We start from the raw sequence: 19,853 nt of genomic DNA on the forward strand, positions 1-19,853 counted from the left end.
ATGGCCACTGACAAATTTCTTTTTTTGATAGAGGTTTAGGCACATTGGAGGCAATGTAGCTCAATATAACTTTTATTCCCACTTCTGAAAAACATGTTGTAATTGTCACTTTCCTGAAATTTCATGTCCTAAAATCCTAAAATTGTGTTCAGCAAGAGATGTGACTTAGAAACCGCTTTGCCATGCGGTCTGAGCCATGTTGTCACCCTCCTCTGTATTCCAGATGGAAGTGGAAGGGGCAGCTGATTTCCAGTTCTTTGGGGTATACCTCACATCCTATGGTCTTGTTCTTTTGCATCATAATTTTAGCTATAGCTTTTACTTTTCATTTTTTTCCAATAATTTCATGTTGCGGATTTCCGCCAAAATTAAGACTCCCCTAAATTCCCTTGAATTTATTAGCCGAATCCTTATTTTCCTTTTGACATAGGCAGATTTTAGGAATGCCACCAAATGCACATTTGAACATTTTTTTCTTTGTTTTTCATGAAATGTTCCTTTGCCCTTAGTAATTGGAAGTATCAAGTCCCTAGGTGACTGATTATTTTAACTGAAGTTGTTATATGAAAAATGTAGGGAAGAGAGGCCTACAACAAAAAGTCCAAGTAAGTAAATATTGCTCCATTAGGATAATGTTTAAAAATGGCCCCAACGTGATGGCAGAGGGGAAATTCACTGAGAAGTGTGTTCTCCAGAAGATGGCCTTTATAATATTCTCCCAAGTGCAGCACCCCTCTGCTTCTGCATTGGAAATCAAGCATTGGGTGGTTTGTGAATTTTATTATATACACACTGGTGATACAGGCAGGTGAACAATTGAATTGAGGATCAAAAGAAGAGAATTCACCTATATGGACAAAGCCTAGGAATAATAAACAAACTTCTCTCCCTTCTGCTGAATTTTAAAACTCGTAACAAATAAATGCTCATTACTCTAAATTCTGTGGATAGAAAATCACACTATTAAAACCATTAACAAACTTGAAAAGCAGTGTGTAGGGTTTTGAACTTCACTACAGCAAAGGGTGAATTGAAGTTGGAAAGTAACAGTTTAGTTGTTGCAGGAACTAGCGTGTTACTGTACCTTAAACAGGCTGTTGGGAAAAAAATTATAGCCTGGTAAAATGAGCTATGCAATAGAGATTGACTATATATATCTAGGAGGAGTTGGCTTGAGATGTGTTAAGAGCTGATTTTGATGCTATGCATTTTTTATTTTTGATAAATGTGACCTCTGTATTTGTTGGAATTTCTCTTTGCTTAGAGAAATGGAAATTAATTGTATGCATGCGTATGTAGACAGAATGATACAGGTAGACATGTTGACATAACTAAAGGTAATTGTTTCAACTGAGATATTTAGAATCTAAGAATGTATAGAGCTACTTTAAAAATAATGACCTTTTTGATGCAAAATTTATATTTTCTGTAGCACACTATCTAATTTAACTTGTATGGTCATTTTATTTGAACACCAAAATTACATGGAAACCTCAATAGGGAGAGAGATCTTGTTGATTTGTACAGGTTAATGTGATGCTCCAATATCTCACAGAGTAATTTAGACAGAGAATAAAAAAGTATTTGCAACGTTCTCTGGAGGGACTTGGGAAAAATGTGGAAATATTAAACTTTCCCACCTGGGGAACTCCTGATATTCTTGCAAACACGGGGGACTACCAATTTAATAGGCCAAGCCCTTGATCTTGTGGCTTGCCCTTCTGAAACATTCCTGCAAAGAAGCTAAGCCTAGTTATAATTATGCCTGAGTCACCCCCAGAGAATATCTTTTGTTGCTGAGATGTGGCCTCTCTCTCTAAGCCAACTCTGCAAATAAACTCACTGCCCACCCCACTACGTGGGTCATGATTCCCAGGGGTGTAAATCTCCCTGGCAATGTGGGACATGATTCCCAGGGATGAGCCTGGCCCTGGCATTGTGGGACTGAGAAAGCCTTCTTGGACCAAAAGGGGAAAGAGAAATGAAACAAAATAAAGTTTCAGTGGCTGAGAGATTATTTCAGATAGAGTCGAGAGGTCATTCTGGAGGTTATTCTTATGCATTATATAGATATTCCTTTTTACTTTTTAGTGTATCAGAATAGCTAGAAGGAAATACCTGAAACTGTTGAACTGTAATCCAGTAGCTTTGACTCTTGAAGATGATTATATAACTATATAGCTTTTATAGTGTGACTGTGTAATTGTGAAAACCTTGTGACTGACACTCCTTTATCCAGTGTATGGACAGATGAGTAAGAAGATAAAGACAAAAAATAAATAATAGGGGAAGGGATAAGGGGTATGGGATGTTTTGAGTGTTCTTATTTGTATTTTATTCTTACTTTTATTTTTTATTTTTTGTAGTAATGAAAATGTTCAAAAATTGATTATGGCGATGCGTGCACAGCTATATGATGCTACCATGAACCACTGATTGTATACTTTGGATGATTCTCTGGTATGTGAATATATATCAATAAAATTGCATTAAAAATGATCTCTAGGTTTAAAAATGGATATACAAATTTGCCTATCATGACTCTTGAGCTAAGAAATGATTGTTTCTATATGAATGAAGCAGATCTGATTAGGTCTAAGGTAAATCAGAATGCAGGGTAAAGTGATATCTATATTTTAAAACGTCAACTTCTGTGTGAGACCAAAGGAAGAGATCTTTATTTTGTCCAAAATTTAAATTTTCTGTAGCATATTATCTAATTTAACTTGTCAGTTTATTTAAGCAAATTATTACATGGAAACTAGAATAGGGAATGAGAGCTTGTTATTCTGTATAGATTAATGTAATGCCCCAATACATTCCAGAGAATTTGGGACAGAAAATTAAAAAGTATTTGCAAACTCCCCTTGAGGGATTGGGGGGAAATGTGGAAATTAATACTTCCCCACCTGGGGAATTCCTGATATTCTCTCAAGCATTAGGGACTCCCAATTTAAAAGCCAAAACAATAATAAATAAATAAATAAAATGAATAAGCCAAGCCCTCGATTTTGAGGCTTGCCCTTATGAAACATTTCTGCAGTGGCAAAGCTAAGCCTACTTACAATTACGCCTGAGTCACCCCCAGAGAACTTCTTTTGTTACTCAAATGGGGTCTCTTTCTCTAAGCCAACTCTGCAAATAAACTCACTACCTTCCCCCTCTACGGAGGACATGACTCCCAGCAGTGAAAGTCTCCTTGGCAATGTGGGACATGACTCCCAGGGATGAGCCTGGCCCTGGCATTGTGGGATTAAGAATGTCTTGTTGACTAAAGGGGAAAAAAATGAAACAAAAATTTCAGTGGTTAAGAGATTTCAAATAGAGTTGAGAGGTCTTTCTGGAGGTTACTCTTATGCAAGCTTCAGCCAGATATTGCAAATTGCCACAGTATGCCAAGCCCCAACCAATAATATTCCTGAAAACCCTAACTACCACCCTGGGTTCTATCTAAGACTCTATAAATGTTTTTCTTTCTAAGTTTATTTTTTCAGAAACTTAAGGCCTCCAAATTGTTCCTATGCCAGGTAAGCCCTGAAACCCAGAGGTACCAGTCTCTCCAGGAACATCAAACAGTTTCATTCCTCTACCCCATAAGGTCAACACCCCTTTCCAGCATGAAGAACTTAAAATGGTTGATTGCCCAGTTATCCCTAAAGATTGAGAGAATGATCAAATGAGAGGAAGGACGTGTAACCAAGGAGTTAGGATTTAACAAATGATTATGACTACTGACTCATTATATAGATATTTCTTTTTAGTTTCTTGTGTATTAGAATAGCCAGAAGGAAATACCTGAAATTGCGGAACTGTAATCCAGTAGACTTGTGACCATGTGATTGTAAAAACCTTGTGACTGACACTCCATTTATCCAGTGTATGGGTAGATGAGTAATAAAATAAAGACATGCATGAAAAAAAAAATTATTAGTTAGCACTAGGGAACCTTGTGAGGCAACTGTTCTGTATCTTTTCTGTGATGGTGTCAACACATATGTACACATGGAATAAAACTGCATAGAACTCTGCACATACAAACACACATAAAAATGAGTGCATGTAAAACTGATGAAATCTCGATAAGACGGATGCATTATATCAATGTCAAGTTCTTGGTTGTGATATTGTATTATAGTTATGCAAAATTTTCCAATTGAGGGAAACTGGGTGAAGGGTATAGAGATCTCTATTATTTCTTACAATTGCTTATGAATCTCCAATTATCTCAAAATTGTTTCTGTCATTATTTAACCCCACCTTTGTATTTTAAAATCCTTTTGGATACACTGATGAACTAATTTGACTGACTTATATGCAGTGGAAATGTTGACATTAACTATTTGATGGTTTCAGTTCAGAAAAGGTGATGAAGACTCCTTTGAGCAGCTTAATCCCATGACTTGCACATTCCTTGCTGTGCGTTGTGTGGAAACTTAAGTGAGATCACCAAATATTTGAATCCTGTCCAACTCTGCTGAATGTGGACAGACTTGGTATATAACGAGGCAAAAAGGGGAGCCAGAGAAATATGAATATACCAAAATTGTTTAGCCTCAAATTGTATCTGTGAACTTACAGATATTCATATTATAACTTGCTTTTTTTAGATATCATGTCAACTATATTCAGAATATTGCATTTACAGTGCTTGTATTGGTTTAAAATATGGAATTTTAAGTTTCTTCCATATCGTGTTAAAACATTTCAATAAAATCATGTTGCTGTCTAAAAACAAAGAAGAAGAAACAACTATGGCCAAATAGGTCATGAGGAATTGTCCCCATATTGTCTTCTAATTGTTTTATAGTTTTAACTCCTAAATGTAGGACTCTGTTCCATTTTGATTTAATTTTTTTAAATGGTGCAAGGTAAGGGTCCAGCTTCATTCTTTTTCATGTCGACTGATAGTTCACCCAGCAATATTTGTTGGAAGAGAGTATTTTTCCCTCATTGAATCATCTTAGCACCACTGTTGAAGCTCAGTTCACCATATACATGAGGGTTTATTTCTGGACTCTGAAATCTACTCCATTGATTTACGTGCCTATCCTGCAAGTAACACAGTTTTGATTACTGTAGCTTTGTCATAAGTTTTGAAACTGGGAAGTGTGAGCCCTCCAATTTTGTTCTCTTTTTCAAGACTTTTTTGCTATTTTGAGTTCCTTGCAATTCCTTCCTTTCTTCTACTAGCTGTGGGTTTACTTTGCCTTTTTTTTTTTTTTTTCCTAGTTCCTTAAGGTATAAAGTTAGGTTGTTGAATTGAGATCTTTATTTTTAAATGTAGGCATTTACAGCAGTAACTTCATCACAGCACTGCTTTCACTTCATCCCATAACTTTTGGTATGTTGTGTTTTCACTTTCATTTGCTTCTAAATATTTTCTAATTTCCCTTCTGATCTCTATTTTGACCCAATGGTTGTTTAAGTGTCTTGTTACTTTCCACATATTGTGAATTTTCCAATTTTCCTTTTGTAATTGATTTTTATTTTCATCCCGTTGTGGTTGGAGAAGATAATTTGTGTGATTTCAGTCTTTTAGAGAGGATTATGAGAAGATGTGGAGTAGGGGAATCAGGCCCTTCACCAAAAATAACTACTGAACTGGCAGGAACTGTCTGAATCAACTGTTTTTGGAACTTGAGTCTAGTGGAACACTGTGCAGTGTCCAAGGAAGAGATGGAGGAAGTGGCCAGTAAATAGTGAATTTTGCCTTCCATGAAGCAGCAACCATGCACCACCCCCTAACCGTGTGGCAGGGGCAGTGGGGACTGCAGCCCCGGCTCCTGCAGCTTGCCTGTGCCAGGGTTGGCTATGGAGATCTAGTCCTTTAAAATCCAGAGAAGTGGGGTCTGTTCACTGATCACCACTTTGGCTCAGCTACTTCAGTCATGGGAGGTGAGCTCTGAGGGTGGCCGCTGTTCCAATCACCCTCAGACAAAAGCAGCAGAGGAATCTTGAGGTGTTACCTTTCTTTCTTTTTTTCTCCTCTTGAAACTCTCCATTTCCCATCTGGGAAGAAAAATATTTTGGAAAAGTCACCAATTGAAGGCTCTAGCTCTCAACAACATCCTAGCAATTCCAGAGACGTGGGAGAACTAGATTTCCAGAGTTATAACAACATAATATTCAGAATGTCCAGTTCTCTATAAAAAATTACAGAACAAAAAAAGGAAAGTATGGCCCAGTCACAGGAAGAAAAGAATTTGTCAGAAACCATCCCCTGAGGAAATTTATACATTGAAACTATTAGTCAAAGACTTTAAATTAACCATCTTAAATATGTTCAACGAGCTAAATGACTCCATATAAAAAGTATTAAAGGAAATTAGGAAAATGTTGTCTGAACAAAATAAAGAGATGGAAACTACAAAAGAACCAAACAGATTTTGGACTGCAAAGTACAGAATTTGAAATGAAAAACTTATTAGATAGATTCAACAGCAGATTTAAACAGGCAGAGGAAAGGATCAGTGAACTTGAAGATAAGATAATAGAAAATATCCTGTATGAGGAATAGAAAGAATAAATAATGAAGAAAAATGAAGGAGCCTGAGGGACCTGTGGGACACCATCAAGGAAACAACATACACATAAAAGAACAAGAGAGAAAGAAGCAGAAAAGGTATTTGAAAAAAAATTATGGCCCCCAAACTTCCCACATCTGATGAAGGACAGGAATATACATATAGAACTGCAATGAACTCCAAGCAGGTTAGACTCTAAGAGATGTAAACCAAGACACATCTTAGTAAATTTGTCAAAATTCAACAACAAAGAAAGTATTTTGAAATCAGCAAGAGGGAAACAACTTATCACATACAAGGGATCCCCAGTAAGATTAACTGTGGATTTTTTTATCAGAAACTATGAAGGTCAGAAGACAGTGAGATGGCATAATTAAAGTCCTTGAATTAAAAAAAAAAGTCAACCAACAATTGTCTATATCCAGCAAAATTATTTTTCAGAAATGAAGAAGACATTTACAGATAAACAAAATCTGAAAGAGATTACCAAAAGATGTGTCCTACAAGAAATGCTAAAGGAAGTCACTAAACCAGTATTCCCCAAAAGAACACTAGACAGTGACTTGAAGCCATAAGAAGAAATGAAGAACATTGGTAAAGGTAGTTACAGAGGTTAATATAAAATCCTCTATTGTACTTTTGGTTTGTAACTGCTTTTCCCCCTGTATGACTTAACAGATAAATGTGAGCTTAGAAAAAATCAATAAAATAGACAAAACTTTAGCCAAACTGAGAAAGAAAGAGAGAGAACACAAGTAATTAAAATCAGGAATCAAAGTGGGGACATCACTACCTATCTTACAGAAATAAAAAGGATAAGAGGGAACTATGACAATTACATGCCAATTATGAACAATTATATGTAAAATTAGAAAAACTAGATGAAATAGGTAAATTCCTAAAAAACATACACATTACTTAATCTGACACAAGAAATAGAAAATCTCAACAGACCAATAAGAGATTGAATCAGTAATCAAAAACCTCCCAACAAAGAAAAGAGCAAGTCCAGACGGTTTCACTGATGAATTCTACCAAACATTTAAAGAAGATTTAACATCAATCCTTCTCAAAGTCCATTCAATGGGGAAAGAAGAGTCTCTTCAACAAATGATACTGGGACAACTGGAAATCCACATGCAAAAGAATGAATGTGTACCCCTATCTCTCAACATATACAAAAATTCTATGGATCAATGACCTAAATAGAAGATCTAATACTATAAAAATCTTACATGAAAACATAGGGAAATATCTTCAGGACTTTGTAGTACACTTTGGATTTTTAGATTTTACACCAAACTCATGCAACAACAAAGAAATAGATAAAATAGACTTCATGAAAATTAAAAACTTTTGTGCATTAAAGGCTATTATCAAGAAAGTGAAGAGACAACCCACAGAATGGGAGAAAATATTTGGAAACCATATATAACATAGCAGTCTTTTCCCACTTTCCAATATGCCCCATCTCTTCCAACTTTGTCAGCAATTATGCACATTCCTGCATGTACTCTCTTAGCTGTGTGCCTTTGTTATCTTTCTCCAAGACTAACTGTCAGAAGTTATGCCTAGAGGGACAAACATTAAGACACAGTTAGCTTTGTCAGCGATTATGTGCACGTACTTTCTTGGCTGTGAGCCTTCTTTGTCCTTCCCATCATAAATCCCTGCCGTCTTCGGTCAGCATGCACCATCATGGCAAGAAATTGCTGTCTCTCTCCTCCCTCTGCCAAGGACGAGGACCCCACATGAGACCCCAGTAAATGCTCTATTTTACTTGCCAAGCTGGACTTGTCCAAGTCATTCGTTGGTCTGCTGTACCCCTTGCGGTTCGGTGGAAGGCTGTCTTATTACACAGCCCCTCACCTCACTCAGAACACCATAAATCTAATAAGGGTTTAATATCCAGAATATATAAAGAACTCCTACTACTCAACAACAAAGAGACAAACAACCCAATTAAAAAATGGGCCAAAGATTTGCATAGACATTCCTCCAAAGAAGATATTCAAATGGCAAATAAATATATGAAAATAAATAAGTATATGAAAAATAGTGGCTGACATTATTAGCCATTAGAGAAAAGCAATTACAACTACAATGAGATACCCTTGACACTCACTAGGATGGCTGTTATTTAAAGGACTGAAAATAACCAGTGTTGCTGAGGATGTGGAGAAATAGGAACCCTTGTGCTTTGTTGGTAGTAAGGTAAAATGGTGCAGCCACTATGGAAAACAGTTTGGTGGTTCCTCAGAAAATTAAACATTGAATTTCCACATGACTTGGTAGTTCCACTCCTAGGTATATATCCAAAAGAACTGAAAGCAAGAACTCAGAAATTTGCATACCAGTGTTTATCACAGCATTACAATAGCCAACCCAAGTGTCCATCAACAGATGAGTGGATTAAAAAAAAAAAAAAACTGTGGTATATCCATACAATGGAATATTATTCAGCTATAAAAAGAATTGAGGGCTGGTATACGCTACAATGTGGATGAACCTTGAAGACATCATGTTGAATGAAATAAGCCAGACACAAAAGGACCAATATTGTATGATCTCACTGATATGAAATACTTAGAATAAGCAAATTCATAAAGACAGAAAGGAGAATAGTGGTTACCAGGGTTGGTGGGAGGAGGGAATGGGGAGTTACTGTTAAATGAGTCTGTGTTTTGGTTTACAATGATAAAAATAGTCTGGAAATAGTGGTGAAAGTTACACAGTACTATCAATGTACTTAATGCCAAAGAATTGTCCGCTTAAAATGGTTAAAATGATTAAAATGATTGTTGTTACATATATTTTACCAAAGTTTAAAATAAGTTATTTAAAAAGTTATTGGATATTGAAGTCTCCAACTATTATTATTGAACTGTCTATTTCTCCTTTCAATTCTGTTACTTTCTGCTTCATGTATTTTGGGACTCTGTTATTAGGTGTGTATATGTTTATAATTGTTACATCTTCTTAATAGATTGACATTTTATCAATATATAATATCCTTTTTCTCTTGTAACATTTTTTACTTAAGGTCTATTTTGTCTGATATTAGTTTAGCCACCCAGCTCACTTTTCATTACTATTTGCATTGAATATCTCTTTCCATCATTATATTTTCAGTCTCTTTATGTCTTTGTTCTAAACTGAGTCTCTTATAGACAGCATATAGATGGATCATTTTTTAAATCCATTCTGCCAATCTCTGTTTTTGGATTAGAGTGTTTAATCCATTTACATTTAGAGTAATTACTAATAAGGGCTTACTTCTGCCATTTTGTTACTTGTTTTCTGTATGTCGTATCTTTTCTGTTCTTCTGTTTTTCCACTACTGCCTTCTTTTGTTTGTTTTTTTGTAGTGTACTATTTTGATTTCCTTCCTATGTCCTTTTCTGTATATTTTGGGTTTTCTTAGAAATATCCTTGGGGATTACAATAAAAATCTTAAATTTGTAACAACCTATTTGAATTAATACATGCTTAGCTTCAGTGTTTACAAAACTGTTTCTCTTTTTTCCTCCTCCTTTATATTATCATCACAGATTACAATTTATACATTGTGTCCATCAACATAGACTTATAATTATTGCTTTATGAATTTTTTTAAATAATATAGGAAAAAAAGAGTTATAACAAAAAAAATACGATACTGGTTTTTCTATTTACCTATGTAGTTACCTTTACCAGTCCTCTTTGTTACTCTGTATGACTTTGAGATATTGTATAATGTCCTTTCATTTCCATCTGAAGGACTCCCTTTGTTAAGGTCTACTGTAATTAAGTCCCTCAGCTTTTGTTTTTCTGAGAATGTCTTAATTTCTCCTGGTTTTGGTGGATATAGATTTCTTTTTCTTTTTTTACAAAGACTTTTTGTAAAAAAAAAACCTATATATATATATATATATAAAATATGAATTTTCCCATTTGACCCATTTTTAACTGTATAAATATGTGGTATTTATCACATTCACACTGTGTTACCTTCACCACCATCCATTGCCAAAACATTTTCATCACCTCAAACAGAAACTGTATACCTATATTAAGCAATAACTTCTCCCCCACCAAGCCCCTGTTAACCTCTAATCTACTTTCTGTCTCCATGAATTTGTTCATTCTAGATATTTCACGTAAGGGGAATCATACAGTATTTGTCCTTTAGTTTCTGGCTTATTTATCTCAGCATAATTTTTTTTTTTTTTTGCAATTTTAATACTTTATATAAAGGATCAAACTTATATAACCTTCTGCAATTTGTTGTTTTTGCTAAACATTATGTTCATTTGATTAAATTGTTTAATAGAGCAAATATAGAAAAAACTAGAGAAAATAAAATCTCCAGGTCTTTGTAGATTGGCCCTGGGTTGGGGCACTCCTTCGATGCTTAGCCAGTCCATTTACAAATCTGACTTAGCCTTCACTTCCTGCCTGTACCGAGCCTATGTTCTTTCCATCAGTGAAAGCGTAAATTCTTCCAAGATCTTTTCTGACCATGTGTCTTGACTTGCACATATGTGTGAGTGTCTAGTTCCCCTGGTACACGTCGAAGCTTTTCAAAGCCCTTGTTCCCAAAGATTCTTAGTCCCCAGCTTTCAGCATGTCTACTATTTGCCCCAGCTGTTATTTTTTGCCCCAGGTAGCAGCAGCCTGTTCAACTGACTTTCAGTGTTTTCAAGGAATGTCCTCCACTTATCCATAGCCACTTCTCTGCCCTGAAGAGTTCCAAGTTAGGTGAAACAAAGGCAGTCCCCTTTTGTCAATCCTTCAAGGAAACCACAGACATGTCAAAACAGACAAACCTAATTTCTTGGGAACATGGTCCGCTCTGCTTCCTCCCAGACAGGTACCCAACACCGGGAGTGGGCTGCCATCTTCGAAACTGCTGCTGTGCTGACGGTGGGGTGGAGTCAGGCCAAGTGAAAACTCCACAGCGTTCTCTTACCTGATCAGAGGTCTTTTTCCTGGTTGAATGTTCACTTGGTTGATGTAAATGTTTGACTATCTTCCAGAGTCCTGATACTATTGATTCTGTTTTTGCCAGGTTTTTTGGTGTTTCTGGGAGGGATGGCCCCTGGAGATGTCCCTATTCTGCCCTTTTTGCTGACATCACTCTTAAAGAGGTTTTTTTTTTCAAATGTCACCTTTGTTTGTTTGGGCATAATATATAAATGGCATTATGCATGGAAAACACAGGAAATATGGCCATTGCAGTCTTCAGAGTTACTCAAAGAGCCCCAATCACCAGTCTCTTGGGCATTCAAATACTTACTTTATTATTCCGTCTCTTGGAAAAATGATGGAAACAATATATCATGGTGACATATTGTTTTGTCATCCCGTACAGATGTTTAAATTGACAGTGATGACAAAAGAGAAGGATAAAACAGAGTTGGGATGTATCACCTTCCCATGAACATAAGGGACTAGGATGCCAGAAGATGAAAACAAAGAAAAAGGATCTAATGACCTAAGTATTTAAAGAGCTGAGGTTTCAAATGAGGGAGGAGAAACAGTTGTGAAAACACATTTATTGAGTCTTGAGAAGCGAAGATCTGATTGGCTGTCTGAATCACAAAGAAAGATGTATCATCTTATATTTCAAACAATTTCTATCTATTTAGGAACAAACTGAAATGCCTATTATTACTGTAATGATTAATTATGGTTATATTTAGTTAGTCAGACTAATGTACAAAACAAGAATAAAGAAAATAAAGTGGGAGAGAAATAGCATCAATATCAACAAGAGACTTCGAAAGGGTGGGTTATGAAATGATATGTATGTATAGTCATCTGAATTCTTTTACCTGGAAAATTGTTATAAACAATGAACATCATCACGATAGCTGAAACTAAATAATAAGTAAATTTAAATAATTTGTGGGACTTAAATGAAGAACATGATCAAACATAAAAGAGGGAGACATACTGAATGAGGAGTTATAACTCAATACTGATGAGACATCATGTGTCCCCAAAGTAGACTGTAAATGAAATGAAATAGATTCCACAGGGATTCTTTCTGGAACACAATAAATTGCTTATAGGGTAAATATATAGTACCTTTAACACAATAGATTGCTTATAGGGTAAATATATAGTACCTTTAAATTAAATTACAAGTATAATGTAATGTATCCCAAGAGGAGTCCTTCCGGAATTTTGTAAGCTGTTTTATATGTTCTCTAGGAATAAACACATATGTATGCTGGAGACCTTTCCCCACAAACAGTTCACTCTTTAATTCATTCATTAATTTTCCTTTGAGTGTCCTTGAACATGAGAGAGTGTGTATGACTCAGAGAGAAATAATGTGTAAGAGACATATAAAGAGTCCTTTCACTAATGGATCTTTCAGTATGTTTATATGGGGGATGTTGAAGGAAGGAAGGTGAATGGGCTCCAAAGAAAGTAGCATTTACAGCGGGGGATACTAAATGCTATGGGCAGGGCAGGGTGGTAGATACAGAGTGCTCTGGAAGTACGAGGCAACATCTGGTCAAGTGAGGACGGGTGGGGCAGTGTCCTGGGCAGAAGGAAAGAATCTGCCAGTTTCAAGGAGTGGGCAGGTGGAGAACTGGGGAGAAGAAAAACAAAGTGTCTAAACTCACCTCAATGAGTTGATGAAGATAAAAAAAAAATATGTACTTCTGGAAAAAATCTTTCTGCTTAGGGAGATTCTAATGGTGAAAGAGAAATGAAGATGCTACCACCAGGGTCAGAGATTCTGACTTGAGTGGTGTTGATCAGGGCTGGCAGGTAGAATCAGTCTCCTAGAAGGAAAGGCAAAAGATCATCCTTGGAAAGAGAGATGAATACAGCCAATATTATAGGTTACTATGTCCCAGGTGCCTCTTCTAAATGGTTTATATACATTAACTCATTCACTGTTTACTACAAGATGATGCAGTAGTTAAATTAGTATTTTTCCATTTTACAGATTAGAGGTCAAGTACATTGCTCACCATCTAGAGTAAATAATTGTGAGAACAGCTGTTCGTCAGCATTAAGCTATTTGTCCATGTATTCACCACAGGACCGGAAATGCAGACAAGGGACAGAGGAATTTTCTGGGCAGATGGTACAGCATATAGTAGGTCTGAAAGAAAAGAGTGAGAGAATGAGGGAGAGCTCAGTGATGTTATTTATCTCAAAGAGTTATTGGAGCAAATTTACAACTCTGTCTGAAAACCGTCTCAGCTTCGTACAAAAAAGGAGGATTTAAAAAGTGTCACTGCCACCAGGGTGGTTTCCCTGATCTTAATGTTGTCAGTCAGTGTCTGTGGTGGGACAAAGTCTCCTAGAAAGAGCTAGTAGAGCAATAAACACATCAGGGTTAATAAAGGACGATACTAATAATAACTGTGATTGTGATGTTGTATCCAGGTACCTCTTCTACGTAATCAACATGAATTACACTCATTAGCTACAAGTTTGACAAGAGTATGAGGAAGATAAATTAGATTTGCATTTTACAGATTCCAATAACGGTAATTGTATTAATAATAAAATTTTTGTTTTGTCTGAAATATCTATTACTTCATTTTAGCTTTCACTCTATTCATCTAGAATAGCTTCTAGAAGACATGTTTAATTCCAGGAAAGAAACACACTATCAAGGCATTGGAAAGGGTAACAAAGAAAATGCTTTGAGGAAATTCCAAAAGATGATATACAAAAGCAATTCTGTGCAAAATTTTAGTGTTGTTTTCAGGATTCCTGGACAGTAAACAGGAGCTTTAGCTCCCGGAGGTCCACTTTACACAGCTACTGGGAAATAGGGAGGTGCTAAATAATACGAAGTTCCTCTCACAAATATGTCCTTACACTTTGGTGGTAAGAATTTTTAATTAGTAAAAGGAGTCATTCCTTTTTATTTTGAGCAATGAACTCATTCATTCACGCATTTAAGGGTACACATGTCCACCTTTCTCAGGTTTTCCTTGAGAGGCAGAGAGGCAGCCAGTGAGAGAAAAATGATGGGTCAAGGGGTCCTTGCTCGCTGGAAGGGGCTTCCTGTGATATCAGGAGGATGGTGTGCGTGAAGGGGGTGCTGGGGAGATCTGAGAGGTGGGTAACAAAGTGCCAGGCAAAATGGGGGCTGAGGTGGGAAACGCAGGTGGAACAGCAGATGCGGGGGCGCCTCAAAATACCCCAGCGTAAGGGAGGAAAAAATAGGAAGATATAAGGGGAGACCCTCTCCTGGGCTCAGAGTATCTCCGATAAGAGTGATGTCCTTTAGGGTCTGACTGGTAGAATCAAGTCTCCTAGGGGCAAGGGTGAAAACATCAGTTAGCAAGACTAACTCTAACAAGTTACTGAAAGGACCAAGCACCTCTTGTATGTCATTTATATAGCTGTATACGTAGTTAACTCAATGACGACTTACTTGAAGTCTTGGGAGTTCGGTCGCATTAATAATTCCATTTCGGAAAATAAACGAGGCAGGAGGTTACGTAACTATGTTACAAGTCAATACAAACCCACTCTGGCTGGAGGACCCCAAGTATTTCCAACTGCTCCCCAATCTTGCCCAAGAGGAAACCACGTGCCCAACTTGGAGCGTTCTCAAAGAGCGAGGGGAAAAAGCAAGATGCAGAGTAATAAGTAAAACAGCATTCCATAAGACAATAAAAACATAACCCCCGAATAACAATACGCATTTTCTGTAGGAACACACAGAATACGTGTGTGTGAATGAATATAAAAATCTGGAGGGCCCGCAAATGATAAAACTGCTTACTTCTGGGAAGGGATAAAAAAAACCTGCTATTAGGTGTAAAAAACGGTACTTAAGGCTTTATCGAGGACACCCCACCGGGCGGCACAGGGCGAAGACCGGAGTGTGCCCGCGTCGAAGGCGGCCACCGAGGCCCCGGTCCGCCCGAGGACTAGCCCACGGGGCTACTGCGCCGGAAGTGCGCCTGCGCTGGACCAGCCGACTCTCCCCATGGGGGGGCGGGGCTCCGTCCCTGAGGTCGGACGCCCGGCTTCCGGGGCGGGTCTTCCGCCTGGAGAAGGGCAACTTCCGGGTGGTGTTGTGTTCCGTGGGTTTGCGGAGGAAAGGGTGTACGGCGAGGAGGCGGGTTTGGTTTTTTCCCTCGCGTGGCGGACGAAACGGGGGCAGCTCTGGGGCCCGGGACCGCGAAGTGGAGGGTGGCGGGGGCTGAGGGTCGAACCCCGAGTTTGGTGGTGAGGGAACCGGGTTAGGGGTCTAGGTGGAGGCAGCAGCACGTGGGCCACGAGAAGGGTGCGAGAGAATGCGTGCTCAGCCACCTCCATTAATCTCTGTTGAAGAGAAAAGCCGCAGCCGCCAGAAAATGAGCTCGTTTTAAAGGGATGTCAGAGGCAGACTCTCCCCACCAGTTACTCTGATCTAAAGGTGACGGTCAGTGCACGGCAGCTAGAATCCCAGGAGCCAACCTAAAGAACCAGAGCTAACCTAAGAAAATAGTAAGGTAATAATTACTAAAAGTTTACCATGAACACGTCAATTTATTTAATCCTCAATCCTCTAGGTTAGGTAATAGTTGAATCTCCTTTACAGCCGAGGAACAGAGGTACAAAGAGGTTAAATAACTTGTTTAAAATCACAGTCAGTAGTGGTGGAATTCCGTCTAGATATTGTACTGACTGCTTACAGATGTTAATTTTCGAGTTGTTTGTTATACTGAACTATCAGAAATACTTCGTCAGCTGAGGAATGGCTAAATTAGCTGTGGAATATCCCATTATGGAATATTATGGTATCTTAACATGGAAAGTTCCCCCAAGACATATTTTTAAGAGGGGGGGAGTGTAAGTAAGTGGCAGATTAAGTGATTTCTTTACACAAAAACAAACCCCTCAGTACCGTTTTATTGTGGTACGTATTTATGGAAGGAATAGAAAAAGAACTGGAAGAATATACATTAAACTGACAACAGTGAATAGGGGAGTGAAGGGAGGAGGATAGTCGATTTGTGGGAGTTATGGTAAAATGAAACTCCTTATTCATAAAGTTTTTTGGGTGTGTGTGTGGCTGGGAAAATGCGTATATACATATATACACACATTGTTTATATAATAAAAATTACTTTAAAAATTGAACATTTTTATCTAGTTTGAGTACCTACTCTATTTAATGGCTATAAATGGCATTAATATTTATTTTATTCCAGATATAAAATCTACCACTAAGAGGTCATGATTTGAGGGTTATGAAAATACACATGTAAAAATAGTGTTCTTAGAGAATCCCAAAGGAAAACTTTAAGTCTTTTTAAACAGTGCAATATTTCATTGTTTAGTCCCAGGGACCTTGAAAAATGAATAAAAATCTAAAACTGCTGTAGGTCTACATTTCATAGCTCATAATGGATTGACATTGAGTGGCATTAAGTAATTATGTATTTTTTCAAATATGGGACCTGATATTTTCAGTTAAAATATTTTGTAATGTAATTTTATAAACTGTTAGCACTTAAAAATTTTTCATTTTTAATAAAATTATTGAAGATTTGCTAAAATCTTAAACCTGACAATTCTATAAAAAAATTTTATATAAAAATTATGCTTAAGAAAGACTGTTGCGACATCTTTTTTGTACATCGTACTGGGGTTGAGGCCTAGAAATTGAAAGGGATAAGCCCAGGCATTGAAATGGGGCCGTCCACTCTAATGGGCAGTAACAACTGGAAATTTCCATTTAAAAATATCAGTTGGTCTACAGTCGATTTGTTCAAACACCACAATTGCATGGAACTTTGAATAGGAAGTGAGATACAGTAGGTTAGTATAGGCTGGAGTGAAATAGTGACACATCCTAGAGTAATTTGGACAGATAATAAAAAATATATTTACAGTCTCCCCCTCCCCAGCCCCGAGGATCTGGAGGAAGGTGCGGATGTGTTGGACATCCTCACCTGGACTGGTGTTGATGTTGTCACAAACATTTGGACTGGCGGTTTGATGTGCTGAGCCCTCGAGCATGGGACTTGCCCTTATGAAGCTCATTACCACAAAGGAGAGTCTAACGTGGTACGTAATGGTGTCTAAGAGTCTCCCCCTGAGTACCTCTTTGTTGCTCAGATGTGGCTGACTTTGAAGTCCATATTAGGGGCTTGGTAGGCAACATGAACACACACAACACTCACACGGATTCACATCACATAAAGATGTGTAGGTGTACAGACACAGACACACGTAGATACACAGATAAAGAGATGCAGATACATCACAGACACAGACGCACACACACAGCTACACTGCCAAAAAGAGGCCCTACTCTACGAGGCCAATTCCCATTTCAAGAGCCCCCCACCCTGCCATGAAGTCCTTTTCTTTAGAGAGTTGGTTTTTGCTTCACCATGAGGGAAAAGCTATACTGTAGGTGCAAATAAATATAACTGGAGAAGGTGGGTGAGCCATTAGACAGACATTTGCCCAACAGTTGTTCGGTTTGTCACAGAGATTTCTGACTTCCTCCTAGGGCAATTCTGTCCCTCCTTCCTTCTGGGGCTGTGACCTCAAGAACATCTCCCATCTCTACTCTGGCCCTTTGGTGAAGTCTCAAGGCTTGGGTCGTACTTGTCTTGCTCATTCACCAGGGTGATCCCGTGGAGAGTGGCATGAGCCCTGATGGGCGAGAAAGGCAGGGGTCAGCTCTAGAAAGGCCTTGTGAGGAGCCAGCAATTTGTTCTAAGGATGGTGAAAGCGCAACCCACCAAAGGCCTTCCTGCCTCCGCTCCTGGCCTGCTTGCTTGCTTGATCTCTTTCTCTGTCTCTCTGTCTCTCTTTCTCTCTCTCTCTCTCTCATACATTTTTTATTGTGAAATTTAACATACATACATAAAAGTGACAACTTTGAAAGTACAATTTAACAAGTAGTCGTATAGGTAATTTCAAAGAGTGTTATGGGTTACATTTCCACTGTTTCAGATATTTCCTTATTGTGAAATAAAGGACGTACAGAAAGGTGATAACTTTCAAAGTACAATTTAACGAGAAGCTATAGAGCAAATTTCAAGGAATGTTATGTGTTACAGTCCCATCATTTCAGTTATTTCCTTCTAGCTATTTTAATACCCTAGCATCTAAAAAAATATATTTTTATATAAAGATTCAGTATTCATAATCCTATGTTAAGTCCTATCTTGTCTATCGCTACCCCTTCCTCTTATTTAATCACCTTCCCTACCTTCAGGGATGTCTAGGCAGTCACCACCCTAACTTGTTCATATTGAAAGGGGGTGTCGACATTATGGGAAGGGGGCTGCATCTGATTGTTGTTCTTAAAGAGGCTGTTGCCTCTGGGTTTGGGGACTTACCTGGCATAGGAACACTCTGGAGGATTTAAGTTTCTGAAAAATAGACTTAGTGAATGAAACTTTTATAGAATCTCAGATAGGGACCTAGGTATTTGGGGATTACTTTTGGTAAGGGCATGGCATACTGTGACCATTTGGGATGTCTAGCTGGAGCTTGCCTAAGAGAAACCTCCAGGATAGCCTCTCGACTCTATTTGGGATCTCTAAGCCACTGTAACCTTATTTTGTTACCTTCCTTTTTCCCCTTTTGGTCAAGAGGCTGGCCGCCTTTCTTTCTTTGAAATATGCTGAGCTCATGCACTTTCTTTAAGTTCCCTGCCACTTTCTTTTTGTCTGGGGCACCTTCACTCCACATCTTTGCACGAATGACACCTTCTCATAATTCAAGTGAAGGATCAAAAGAAGCCTTCTCAATGGTAGATAGATAGAAAGAATGATACACCAATGTAGCAAAATGTTAAAAGTTGGTGGATCTGGGTGTCTAGGTAGGGGTATGTTGGAGTTCTCTGAATGGATTTTATATTATTTTTGCAACTGTCCTGTAAGTTTGAAATGATTTTCAAAGAAAGAGTTTTTTTTTGTTTCTTTTTTTAAAGCTTCCTTAGACAGGTTTTCTCTGGTCACTGATCTAATGGGTCTCTACTCCCCCTTGTCTAACCCACTTCTTTTCTCCATTTCTTGTTTTCTTGAAAAAGAGAACAAAAATTAAATACTTCAATCATATAAATAGGTACAAAGAATAATGTAAAAAAAAACACTGATGTTTCCACATCCAAATTTAACATTTGCTGTATTTGCTTGAGAAATGCCTCCCTTAAAGAAATAAAATTTAGAGATAATAGTTAAATCCCCATTGTAACCTTTTCTGATTCCATTCTTCTCCCTCCCTCACCAGAGGTAATCTCTGTTTCACAGTGAGATATCTTTCCCATCCACATTTTAACATTTTTACTACAGATATGTGTCCATAAACAATATGCAGTATTTTGTATACTTAAATTTTTTTTTTGTA

The 19,853-nt window shown here is 37.7% G+C and overlaps 1 long non-coding RNA gene across 5 annotated transcripts; it reads right to left on the minus strand.

The window, feature by feature from the left end:
- Positions 1-5,208: 5,208 nt before the first annotated feature.
- LOC119518246 lies at positions 5,209-15,430 on the minus strand. 5 transcript variants are annotated; one of them, XR_005213688.1, is made up of 6 exons: positions 15,277-15,430; positions 14,923-15,100; positions 13,499-13,632; positions 11,333-13,306; positions 8,152-8,253; positions 5,209-6,009 (listed from the first exon to the last, which is right to left on the minus strand). It is a non-coding gene; the product is annotated as an uncharacterized LOC119518246 (long non-coding RNA). The 5 variants fall into 5 exon arrangements; XR_005213689.1 differs by having other exon boundaries at positions 11,333-13,059; positions 13,145-13,306; positions 14,923-15,430; XR_005213687.1 differs by having other exon boundaries at positions 13,145-13,306; positions 14,923-15,430.
- Between the last annotated feature and the right edge of the window lie 4,423 nt (positions 15,431-19,853).

The sequence above is a fragment of the Choloepus didactylus genome, chromosome 21 (assembly GCF_015220235.1).
Source record: "Choloepus didactylus isolate mChoDid1 chromosome 21, mChoDid1.pri, whole genome shotgun sequence".
Taxonomy (NCBI): Eukaryota; Metazoa; Chordata; class Mammalia; order Pilosa; family Megalonychidae; genus Choloepus; species Choloepus didactylus.